The 12,584-nt window shown below is 33.3% G+C and overlaps 1 protein-coding gene across 7 annotated transcripts in view; it reads left to right on the top strand.

Moving 5' to 3' along the window:
• The window catches only part of VPS13B (vacuolar protein sorting 13 homolog B), an 822,593-nt gene that overhangs the window by 508,189 nt on the left and 301,820 nt on the right, over positions 1–12,584 (top strand). The gene's annotated exons all lie outside the window — the stretch shown is intronic.

Here is a 12,584-nt window from a genome sequence, read left to right as displayed (position 1 = left end):
CCCAGGTCATGATCTCATGGTTTGTGAGTTCAAGCCCCTAGTCAGGCTTTTTGCAGACAGCTCAGAGCTTGGAGCCTGCTTCCAATTCTGTCTCTCCCTCTCTGCCCAGTTCCCCCCCACCTCCCGCTCACACGGGGTGTGTGTGTGTGTGTCTCTCAAAAATAAATAAATAATTTTAAAAAAGAAGAAGAAAATACCCTGGATTGTTATACACCAGATTGTCAAAGGTAGTTACCTGTGATCATTGGTCTATGGGAAGTTATTTTCCTTGTTTTTACTGGTGGATATTTTCTAGATTTTTTAGACTAATTTGAATTCTCTAACTGCAGTTTTAAAAAGTAGGAAAAAATGGTAGCTTTATATCCATTCTTTAAGTCTTCAGATAATGTTTTAAATTTTTAGGGTTTTTTTTTTCTGTCTCCTTAATGTAAAATATATGAAAATATGTTCTTTATTCTTTCATATTTATCTTTTCTATGACATTTATATTTGCTTTTGGGCTCTTTTTTATACTTTTAGTATGAAATCGTTAGGTCACCCATTAGTTATTCAGCACTCAACAGTGGTGGTGCTCAGGAAATATATGCTTTATTCTGGTGTGTGTGTGTGTGTGTGTGTGTGTGTGTGTGTGTGTGTGTGTGTGTGTGTGTGTGTGTGTGTGTAGGATTGCTTTGTTTATTTGTTTAAGGAACCAGTTTGATCTTTTCCCCTTGTACAAGTACCTGGGTATTTTTAGTTTTTGTCTTTTGTCTCTCTTTCAGTGCTGGTGCTGGATATATCTTTAATACATTAATTTGAGACTCAGGCATGTACTAGCTTCCAAACAAGCTCTTTCTAAAATATTGAAATAATAAGTTGTCCTTTTTCCTTAAATTATCAGTTTTATTATGCCATTTATTAATTTCTGTAAAAATATTTGTGAGTACTTATTATTTACCAGCTGTTAGGTGGATGTAAGGATACATACATAGCATCTAAAAAGTGTAATAAAAATTTTCACAATCTTTACCTTCATGGAACATAGTTTAGTCATCTTTATAATTGGGCTTAAAATATATTAATTGATTTTTTAAACATCATTTTCTCTAGGTAAAGAAATATATGGTACATTTAAAATATAAAACACTGAATATTTTACATACTTAGTATATTAATGTAGCATTTGCATTTATTTCATCTTGTAAGAAAAGATTTCACTAATATTGTAAATTAAAGTTATTTTCACCATAGTTTAAGTCAGTTTCAGATCATGGCTTATGGTGTTAATATTTAGGATCAAAATAATCATGATTATGTTGTAAGCATAATAGTGTACTAAGTAAAAAATACTTTGAAAATTTTTTATTAAAAATATTTTAATAACTAAGACCTTTTATCAGTAATTTGTGGACAGTATTCAATTGGCTTTATAAAAAAGGTACAATTATTTTCTGTACAATTTTCATTTTTCCCAACATGTTAAGATATAGATAGACAACATGTATAATTTAAAAACATATTGATGTTGAATGAGAATTCTGGATTTTAATATAATAAAATGATATAATGAATAAATTAGTAAATAAATGTACATAATTGTTAGATAAATTGGTGATAGGAAAGATGCTTATAAGCTACTTTAATACTGTCTTCTCTTACTGGTAGCAGCCATTCTTAGTGAAGGAATATTCTTTTTCTTCTTTTTGGTACCCTAAAGCAGAAAACACATCTTCATTTCTATAAACAGTTATATTTTTAAGGAGTACTTTATGGTGTTCGCAGAAAGAAGAGATTTGAAAATCATCACCAGTTAAATTGGGAGTCATTTTGTAGCATCTTTTTAACAGCTGTTTGACCTCATTGATTCTCAGTTCATAAATTTTATTTTGAACACTTTTGTCCCAGCACACATGCTAAGGTGTGAGAAAAATTCTTTTTTCCACCACTTTCATGTCTCAAGTTTATTGGGATAATATTTTCTAGCTCTTCCATCACTTTGGACCATGTCTTTCTCAGAAATAAGTTTTTAAATTTGAAGAATTCTTTGGTAAAACAAAATTTCAGCTCCTCTAAATCAGTTTCTTTTCCCTTCCCTTTGAGAGAGAAACACATTTGTGTTTTGGTATTTATTTTGTAACCAAAATTCTAAAAACTACTTAATTGTTCTCTAGTTTCACTGTAGTCTTGAGTCCCTATTTTGAGCAACTGTACCTTCATCGTTTATATGTTTGTCTTTGCTATTGCTGAACGTTGTTGTTTCAGGGTTATTTTCTTAAATTGTCACAGTATAGAGCACAAATACTAAAGGTTAAATATTTTTGTAGTCATTGTTCTGTTTATAAAAACTGCTAACTTTACATTGTTAGATTGTTTATATGTTGCTTTAATTCTTCCTTTTTCCTTTTTAATTATACTTTAGAAAACGTTGGGGATAATGTACTTAGAAACTGTACTGTAGATTAATATTACTTATCTGATTTTAAGATTATAAGAGTATTGTTCCCTAGTATCATTTAAAGCTTATATAAAATTTATTAGAATAAATAATATAACTTAGATATTTTGGTTAAATAGTTCATATTTTGCTGACTAACATCAACAATGTCTTATTATGGCATACTTAACTCTTGATGTACTATTTAGAATAAGTCAATCCCATTTATTATCTCTATATTTTATATTTCTTGCCATGTTAGGGTGTTGATGACCAAAGTAAATAAAAATATCTTTATAGAATAAAATAGGGTAAAATAATTTTATGTTTTTATTTTCCTGAAGAAGAAAAAAATTATCTTCATATTAGGAATGACATGACATTGTCAGACTTCCTGAGTAAAATTGATATGTTTATTTTCAGCTTCATTAATTTGTGGATACATGGATAAAATACTGTATTTTAAATTCCTATCTATAGTAATATAATTTAAACTTCATTATTTCTGGAAATCTGAATACTGTTCAGTCCAAGATTTAATTGAGATCTTTCTAGAACCTCATCTCATGAGATTAAATTTCTGTAGGGAAAAGTTTCCAAAAGAAGAAGATTCTAATGCCAAGCCTTGGAAAACAAGTCTTGACAGTATGTACACTTATTATTGATAGGAATAGCCTCAGAATGTCCTTGATACAGCATTGCTGTTTAGAATCACAGAGTGTCCTAATTCATATCCATGTAATTAATGACATCTTAATTATAGATGTTAGATAAGGGAGATTTTCTCATAGAGAAGTCTTCTGGGGCTATAGTACCCAGAGGGCATCTCCATGGAAGAGTTACAACTAGTTGAAACCCTTGAAGGATACAATGAATTTTATCAAATATGCCAGGTAGAGGGAAAGAAGGAAGGCAAGTACATTTAGAGACCTAAGCATTCTTCTTGTTGTATCAGAGGATTGATTACAAGGGCATAATGAGAGAGAGGTAAGGAAAAGCGATAGAGATGACCTTGTAGAAGTGTTGAATTCCTGGTTAAGGAGTTTGTGCTTCATTGCCTGGGTGAATGGGGCGGTTCTGAGCATTTCTGATCAGGTTTGCACTATTTTTGGAGAATTAAACACCATGCCAAGCATATAATAGGTGGTTGAAGAGCACAGATTGTGGTACTAGGCTGCCCGGATTCAAATTTCAGCTTTTCCACTTACTAGCAGAATGTCTTTGGTCAACGGAAGGTACTTAACTGTCTAAGTTTCCTAATCTGCAGTATGGGAATAATAATTACACCTACCTAATAGGGTTGTAATGAGGATTACATAAATTAATGCATGCAAAGCATCTGAATTTGATGGGCACATAGTAAGCTTTCAGAAATATTTACTGAATACTTATTTCTATTAGCTGTTATAGTTACTACAGTGAACATTTTTAAAATAATTACTTGGGGCTCAGTCAGTCGGTTAAGCGTCCGACTTCGACTCAGGTCATGATCTCGTGGTTGGTGAGTTAGAGCCCCACATCGGGCTTTGTGTGGATAGCTCAGAGACTGGAGGCTGCTTTGGATTCTCTGTGTCCCTCTGCCCCTCCCCTGTTCACACTCTGTCTCTCCGTCTCTTTCAAAGATAAATAAACATTTAAAAAATTTAAATAATTACTTAATCTGGTTGTGTTGTATTGGTTAAATTGGAGAAAGGATTACACCTTTAGTCCTTATGCAGAGTTAAGTAAAATATCACTGACAAACTGAGACGGTGTAATTTTTTTACATGCCACAAAAACCGTATCCTGCCTTTATCCAACCTACTCAGATGGTTTATATCACTTTTAAAATTCTCAGATAATTTCCAGTTTGTTGTTTAAGCCCTATTTAATACTAACATTTCATAGCATTTTATAATTTACAGCATACCTTTACACGTTTTACCTCCTTTTTACAGCATACCTTCACACGTTTTACCTCCTTGGATTTTCACCTCATCCCTTGACACTCCTTGGTACTATTACTCACATTTTATAGTAGAGAAAACGAAACTCATGGTTGTCCAAGATCATACAGCAAGATGGAGCTCTTAATTACCACACTGTAATTCTGCTTGGCCCTTTTTTATTATTCAAGTATAACTAACACACAGTACTATGTTAGTTTCAGGTGTACAATTAATGATTCAGCAATTCTATATGTTACTCAGTGCTTATCATGATAAGCACCCAATATGGTCCAATATGAGAATCGTCTTCACCTATTTTACCCATTCCCCCCACCCACCCGCCTCCTCTCTGTCAGCTATCAGTTTGTTCCCTATATTTAAGTAGCTGTTTTTTATTTGTCTCTTTTTTTCTTCATTTTATTTCTTAAATTCCACAGATGAGTGAAATCATACGGTATTTGTCTTTCTCAGACTGATTTACTTAACTTAGCAGTATACCCTCTGGGTCCATCATGTGGCTGCAAATGGCAAGTTTTCATTCTTTTTTATAGCTGAGTAATATTCCATTTTATATGTATACCACATCTTTATCCATTCATCTATCAGTGGACACTTTGGTTGCTTTGATATCTTGGTTATTGTAAATAATGCTGCAAAGGAGTGCATATATCTTTTCAGATTAGTATTTTTGTATTCTTTGGGTAAATACACAGTAGTGGAATTACTGGATCATATGGTAATTGTGTAATTAATATCTTGAGGAACCTCCATACTGTCTTCCATAGTGGCTGCACCAGTTTGCATTCCCACCAGTAGTGCCCTGAGGGTTCCTTTTCCTCCAGTTCTCACCAACACTCATATTTCTTGTGTTTTTTATTTTAGCCATTCTGACAGGTATGAGGTAATACCTCATTGTTGTTTTGATTTGCATTTTCCTGCTGGTGATGTTGAGCATCTTTTCATGTGTCTGTTGGCCATTGCTGTGTGTTTTTTGCAGGCCCTCTGCCCATTTTCTAATTGGGTTATTTGGGGGATTTTTTGGTGTTGAGTTGTATAAGTTCTTTATATATTTTTACTATTAATCCTCTATCAGATATGTCATTTGTAAATACTTCTTCCATTCAGATTGCGTTTTTGTTTTGCCTTTTGCTGTGTAAAAGCTGTTTATTTTGATGTCCCAGTAGTTCAGTTTTGCTTTTAACATTTAAACATTTAAAGAAGAATTAATACTGATTCTTTTCAAACTATTCCAAAAACTAAGAGACCAAGAAGAGCTTCCAAATTCATTCTATAAGACTAGCATTACCCTGACACCAAAATCAGCTAAAGACACTAAAAAAAAGAAAACTGCAGGCCAGTATCTCTGATGAACATAGATGCAAAAATACTCAACAAAGTATTAGTAAACCTAATCCAATACCGCACTTAAAAAAAAAAAATCATTAAGGACAGACAGGTGAGATTTATCTTAGAGATGCAAGAGTGGTTCAGTGTTTACAAATCAAACATGATACATCACATCAACAAAAGAAAGGATAAAAAATATATCATCTCTGGCTCCTGGGTGGCTCAGTAGGTTCAGCTTCCGATTTCAGCTCAGGTCATGATCTCATGGCTCTTGAGTTCAAGTCCTGCATTGGGGCCTGTGCTGACAGCTTGGAGCCTAAAGCCTGCTTTGGATTCTATGTCTCCCTCTCTCTCTGCTCCTCCCCCTCTTGTGCTCTATCTCTTTCTCTCTCTCAAAAACAAACATTAAAAATTTTTTTAATTAAAAAAAATCATCTCAATATATGCACAAAAAACATTTGACAAAGTACAATATCCATTCATGATAAAAACCCTATAAACAATGTAGCTTTAAAGGGAGTATACTTCAATGTAATTAAGGCCATATATTAAAAATGCACAGCCAACATCATACTCAATGGTGAAAAACTGAGACTTTTTCCTCTAAGGTCAACAAGACAAAGATGCCCACTCTCACCACTGTATCCAACATAGTACTGGAAGTCCTAGCCACAGCAATCAGACCAGGAAGGCAAACTACTAGAACTAATAAATGAATTCAGTGAAGTTGCAGGTTATAAAATTATCACACAAATTTCCTGCATTTGTGTATACAGAAATAAAGTAGCAGAAAGAGAAATTAAGAAAACAATCCCATTTATAATTGTACCAGAATACAGTACCTAGAAATAAATATAACCAAGAGGTGAAAGACCTGTACTCCAAAAATTATAGAACACCGTAGAAAGAAATTAAAGATGACAAATGGAAAGATACTCATTCCGTGCTCATGGATAAGGTGAACCAATATTTGTCCACACTACCCAAAGCAATCTACAGATTTAATGCAATCCCTATCAAAATACCAAAGCATTTTTCATAGAACTAGAACAAACAATCCTAAAACCTGTATGGAACCACAAAAGACCCGAATAGCCAAAGCAATCTTACGAAGAACAGAGCTGGAAGTATCATAATCCTAGATTTCAAGACATTCTACAGAGCTGTAGTAAGCAAAACAGTATACTTTAAAAGCCTTTGTATTGAAGAACTATATCAGAATAATATAGAAAATTTAAAAATTGCATTGTATACCCACTACATACCTCTGTTCTGCAACTTGCTTTTTGTTTTAATTCTGCCTTTATGCATGTAAGAACCACTCAGATATTCCTAATCTCATTCATAGATTTTTACTTCTGGTTAATAGACCATTGTGTCACTATGCCACGTGTTTAATCTTTCCCCCCAATAATGGACATTTAAGTTTTGAATTTTTCTCTATCACATGTAGTGATGAATATTCTTCAGTATTCTCCTTGTATACATATATAGTAGTTTCTCTAGGGTAGTGCTTAACAAAAGAACTTACTGCAGTGATGGATATATTCTGTATCTGCTCTAATACAGTAGCCACTAACTGCATATGTCTGTTGAGCACTTACACTGTGAATTAAGGAACTATATTTTTTAAATTGTGTTGAATTTTAACTGACATAATTTTCAATAGACACATACAGCTAGTGGCTATTGTATTGGACAGAATGGGCTCTAAGGTATATATATCTAGGAGTGGAATTCCTAAGTCATAGATTAGGCACAGCTTCGGTGCTGCTAGGTATCACCAAAGTGTTCTCCAAAGTGATTGTATCAGGTTTACCTTTCCGGTAGCTCAGTGTGAGAGTTGCCATTGCTCTATATTGTGACAAACACTTAGTATTAATACTGTGATAATAGGCACTAGAAACTAGATTGGCATAGGACTGGGAGTGCCTGGAAGACCCTTAGGTAAAAATATTTGTACAACTAGAGGCAATACTTCAGTGCTGTGATGCCCTCGTGTGATTAGGTTTATAGATATGTGCCCTCTAATGTATGGTGATAGAAGGGTGGTACCCTACCATACAATAGGGAAAATATACCAAATTTTTAAGTCAAATGTGAGTCTGTGTATTGATTATTGACTAGAAGATTATTGCTTGGTACCTTTCCTTAAACTGTCTGTATTCTGATTATTTTGCATGTAGAGGTATTTATTTTTTTTAAGTTTATTTATTTTGAGAGAGAGCACGTGCAAGAGAGAGAGAAGCAGACAGAGAATCCCAAGCAGGCTCCACGCACAGCACAGAGCCTGATGCGGAGCTGGAACTCAGAAACTGTGAGGTCATGACCTGAGCAGAAGTCACACACTTAACCGACTGAGCCACCCAGGTGCCCCTGAGATATTTATATTTTTAAGATCATATGTTAAGAGATTTCCCAAACCATTGATAGCATTTTTTAAAAGTACTGTTTTCCTTTACAAATGGAGAGTTGCTTAATGGTTATTTTACGGAAATCTGAGAATCTTGGCTCCTGATCCCCAGTTTTGTGATATTTGTTGGTCTGAAGCAATTATCTTTTCTTTTAATGCTTATTTATTATTTTGAGAGAGAAAGAGAAAGAGAGAGAGGGAGTGTGAGTGGGGGAGGGGCAGAGAGAGGGAGACACCGACTCTGAAGCAGGTTCTAGCCTCCAATCTGTCAGCACAGAGGCTGACGCGGGACTCCAACTCACCAACCTTGAGATTATGACCTGAGCCAAAGTTGGATACTCAACTGACTGAGCCACCCAGGTTCCCCTGAAGCAATTCTATATTTTATAAACTATATAAAATAACATGGCAACATTTTTTTAAAAGGTGTTGGTTTGTTATATACCAAGTCTAAAGGCTCCCTCCCCATCAAATGTCTTATTGTAAATCTACTCTATAATCTTGGAAATATTGTCTTCATTTAATTTAATCTGAAATCTCTCGGTTTTTCACCCATCTGTATACATTTACAATAAAATACAATCTTACATTTTATTACGAAAACCACTTCTCGTATTGTTAGGTATAGAAAAGACTGAATCTGTAGTTGGAAGGTGTGGCTTCCAATTTGGACTCTGCCTTTACCCAGCCTCCTTACCTGAATCATCAGCATCTGCAAAATAAATTCTACGTATCACATCCTGTGGGTGGTGATTTACGAGAGATAATATTGAAAAGCCCTTTGCAAACCATTACACTGTATGCAAATTAAAGTGGTATTAATATTATTACTGTGTATATTTATATATTTTACAGTACAAAAATACTTAATAGTTTGGTAAGAGAATCAGAATATTGTGGAATAAAATAATGTAATTAAAGAGAAGAAGGTTCAAGTGATAGGCATACTAATAAAAATGAATTTCATAAGAGATAAATGGAGATGGTTTTATTAAAAATTATATTAATGATTTCTTAGGCAAATTAAAATGAGAACTATTTTACATGAAGTCCAGCTAATTCCCCTGCAATTCACTCTTTTTATAAATACTCTTGTAAGGTTAAAGGGTTTTTTCTTATTTTAGAAGATAATCATAAAGGTAGTAAGAACTTGCCTTTCCTGTTTAGTAATGTTCTATGAACATTTTTCTGGGTCATTAAATAGTCTCTTAAAACTTCATTTTTAATTATTGACCAGTGTGTTTAAATACTACTGTTATCACTGAAAACCTTTAGCAGAGATTTTGAACAATTTTGAATCCCGATTTAAATGATTTTTGAAAGGAAGTTTTTTTTTTGTTAAACATATTTTAGGAGTAGGAGATAATAGATAACAATTGATTAGTAAAGATAGAGGGAATGTTACAAATGGTAGTAGAATGGAGAATTTTGTAGAAAGTTTCAACTAGGATACTCAAATTGGATTTGAAAATAAATAGGGAGCCCATTAACTACCAAAAGCAATTATTTTGAGTAAACAAAATGAAAAAAATTGCATAAAGATTTGAAAAATCTCAGAATGAAAAAGGATATTAACATAGTCGGAATAAAGTCTGGATGGTCCATAATTTATGTGATAGGAGTTGATTTGCAGCCAATGGTAGATTTTATAGAAGAATCATAAATCAGGAATGTTGCCAGAGATATGTTGTAGAAACATTAGAAGCAAGTAGGAGGTCTGTCTCTATAATAAGGAAACATTATAAATTTCATCTGTTTATTATATTACTATCTTTAGAAGTCTAAAGAAAGGAAATTTAAAGAAACCTATAGAATGCAGGATTTTGCTAAATTGACAATTAGTTTTTCAAAGTCACCTATGTGGGAATTGTAGTAAAATACACTGTTAAATCAGACCACTCTGGACTCTAATAAATAAACGAAGCTTACTTTTATGCCAGGTACCTGCATTTTTTAGAAATCTGGATTTTAGGGGCGCCTGGGTGGCGCAGTCGGTTAAGCGTCCGACTTCAGCCGGGTCACGATCTCGCGGTCCGGGAGTTCGAGCCCCACGTCAGGCTCTGGGCTGATGGCTCAGAGCCTGGAGCCTGTTTCCGATTCTGTGTCTCCCTCTCTCTCTGCCCCTTCCCTGTTCATGCTCTGTCTCTCTCTGTCCCAAAAATAAATAAATGTTGAAAAAAAAAATTTTAATAAAAAAAAAAAGAAATCTGGATTTTATCTGCATGCACCTGTAATATCATATTGTAACATTCTAAAAAAAATCTCTTGGATCTCATGTTGTCAAGGAATTATATATTATTTTAATCGAAGCCATGCAAATAAAATCAATTCATTCTAAAACTTAATGTTTGAAAATTAATGAAAGAATAGTATTTAAGAGTTGTACAACTTTATTAGTGTAATAAGGAAGAGACTGCCTAATGCTGTGAAACTTCATAGTGTGCAGTGTACGTAATGTGTTTAAAAGTTAAAAGGCTACAATGGTTTTGTTATTTCTTTTCTCTCTCATAAGCCAGCCTAACTTTTCTAGGCTTTCTTTTGTTCTTGTGTGTGTGTGTGTGTGTGTGTGTGTGTGTGTGTGTGTGTGTGTGTGTGTGTGTAGTGTTGTCAAGCAATCTCTTTCACATCCTGGACTTACAGAGTTGGCTATTTGATCCTATGTATGGGAATTTTGTATTTGTTCCTCTCAAATTTCATCTTATTAGTTTTGACTCTCTTCCAGTATTTTGAGATACTATAGAATCCTAAATACTCTCATTATTATTAGCTGTACTTCCCAACTTGGTCTTTTGAAAATTCGATAAGAGTGATTTATATGAATTCATTAAAATTAATGATAAAAACTATTGAATTGAGCCAAATCCTCTGTCATGTTATTAGAAACTTTAAATAGTTATTATTTGGATCTGGTATTAAGGCAGCTCTAAATCCATTTTACTATGTTTTTTGTCAAGTCTGTATTTCTCAAATATATTTTTTTATGTTTACTTTATTTTTGAGAGTGTGCGAGCAGGAGAGGAGCAGAAAGAGATGGGGAAAGAGGATCCAAAGCAAGCTCAGCACTGACTGCAAAGAGCCCGATGTCGGGCCCAAAGTGCAAGATCATGACCTGAGCCCAAAGTCAGATAGATGCTTTAACTGACTGAGCCACCCACCCAGGTGCCCCTCCAGTGTATTCTAAAAACTATCTAAACTTAAGTCATTTGCACATCTTTATAACATCAAGTTTTATAATAGTGATGTTGTTTTCTCAATGCTGTCATGGTAATATAACCAAAAAAGGGAATAGGCTTGTCTTGATTTATTCTTAGTTAATTCATATAACTCTTTATATCACTTTCTATTCTAAGTGCTCAGAAACGTTCTGAAGAATGAATGAATAAATCAATGTCGTTAAAGATCAAAAACAGTTGTCTTACAAAATTGAGGTAGCACTTCCATTTGTCTATATTCTAGTGTATCTTTCAGTAATTTCTCTGAGATTACACATGGGTTCTTTGATGACATCAACAATTCTTCAATGCAGTGCATGTTCATTTAATTCATTTCTTTAGAATATATTTCTTATGTGATCAGAGTTTTGTATAGTTTGATATACTTTTCACATTGAGCATACATTGTATACTCTGTATCTTCTTAAATCATCTTGCAAGTCTGTACCCCATTTATAACTTTCGTGAGCAGATGAGGACTTACCATCTCAACTCCAACTGTTTGCTGGAGAAAAAAAGAAAAAAAAAAAATCAAAGCTTATATTTTCCTTAAGATAGAATGTGAAAATCTAGCTTCTTACTTTTGTAACCAATGAGAATATTTTGAGAAACTTCAGAGGTATGTTATATACTAATGAAATTGCCTATAATTAAGCCATCAGAGGAAAAAAAAATGATAAGTATTGTTGTCATTATTACTTTGTCATGTTTTGTGGATTTGTGCACATGACCATTTAATATTTGTATAACTGGAAAAAAGGTGAGTTTTATTATTGCCCCATCATAAAACCATTTTTTGATGTAAAATTTCTTACTTATTAAAAAGTTTGTATTGAATAAAAAGTAATTTTAATGTGAAATGTATGAAATTCTTAGAAAATAATTTAATAATTAGATGACTCTATTTTTGTTCCTCTATTATTATAAAGCCTTTCTTTCTTTTGAGAATGTGAAATACATGATGAATGTTTTAGTATTCATTTTATCACTTGGACTAGAATTATAGAGAAATCATTTCTTACATAATGTTCTGTTTATACTCACAGAATTATTATAGAGCCTATTTGTTTAAACAGAAGTCTCTGTATCCTCAGTGTACTTTTGAATTTTATAATACGGAGTGAGACTAGTGGATTCAGTCTGAAAGCAGACCAAAGCTGCTTTCTTATCCATTGTTGCAATAACAATAACCAGGTGTCATGTATAGTTTATTAAACATGTTAACTGAAATTACCACTTAATCCCTATGAAAACCTATGTAGGTACCAGTA

Source organism: Puma concolor, chromosome F2, assembly GCF_028749965.1.
Source record: "Puma concolor isolate L17-30 chromosome F2, mPumCon1.1.hap2, whole genome shotgun sequence".
NCBI classification, from domain to species: domain Eukaryota; kingdom Metazoa; phylum Chordata; class Mammalia; order Carnivora; family Felidae; genus Puma; species Puma concolor.
The sequence above is the reverse complement of the archived record's forward strand: the minus strand, read 5'-3'. Positions and strand labels throughout refer to the sequence as shown.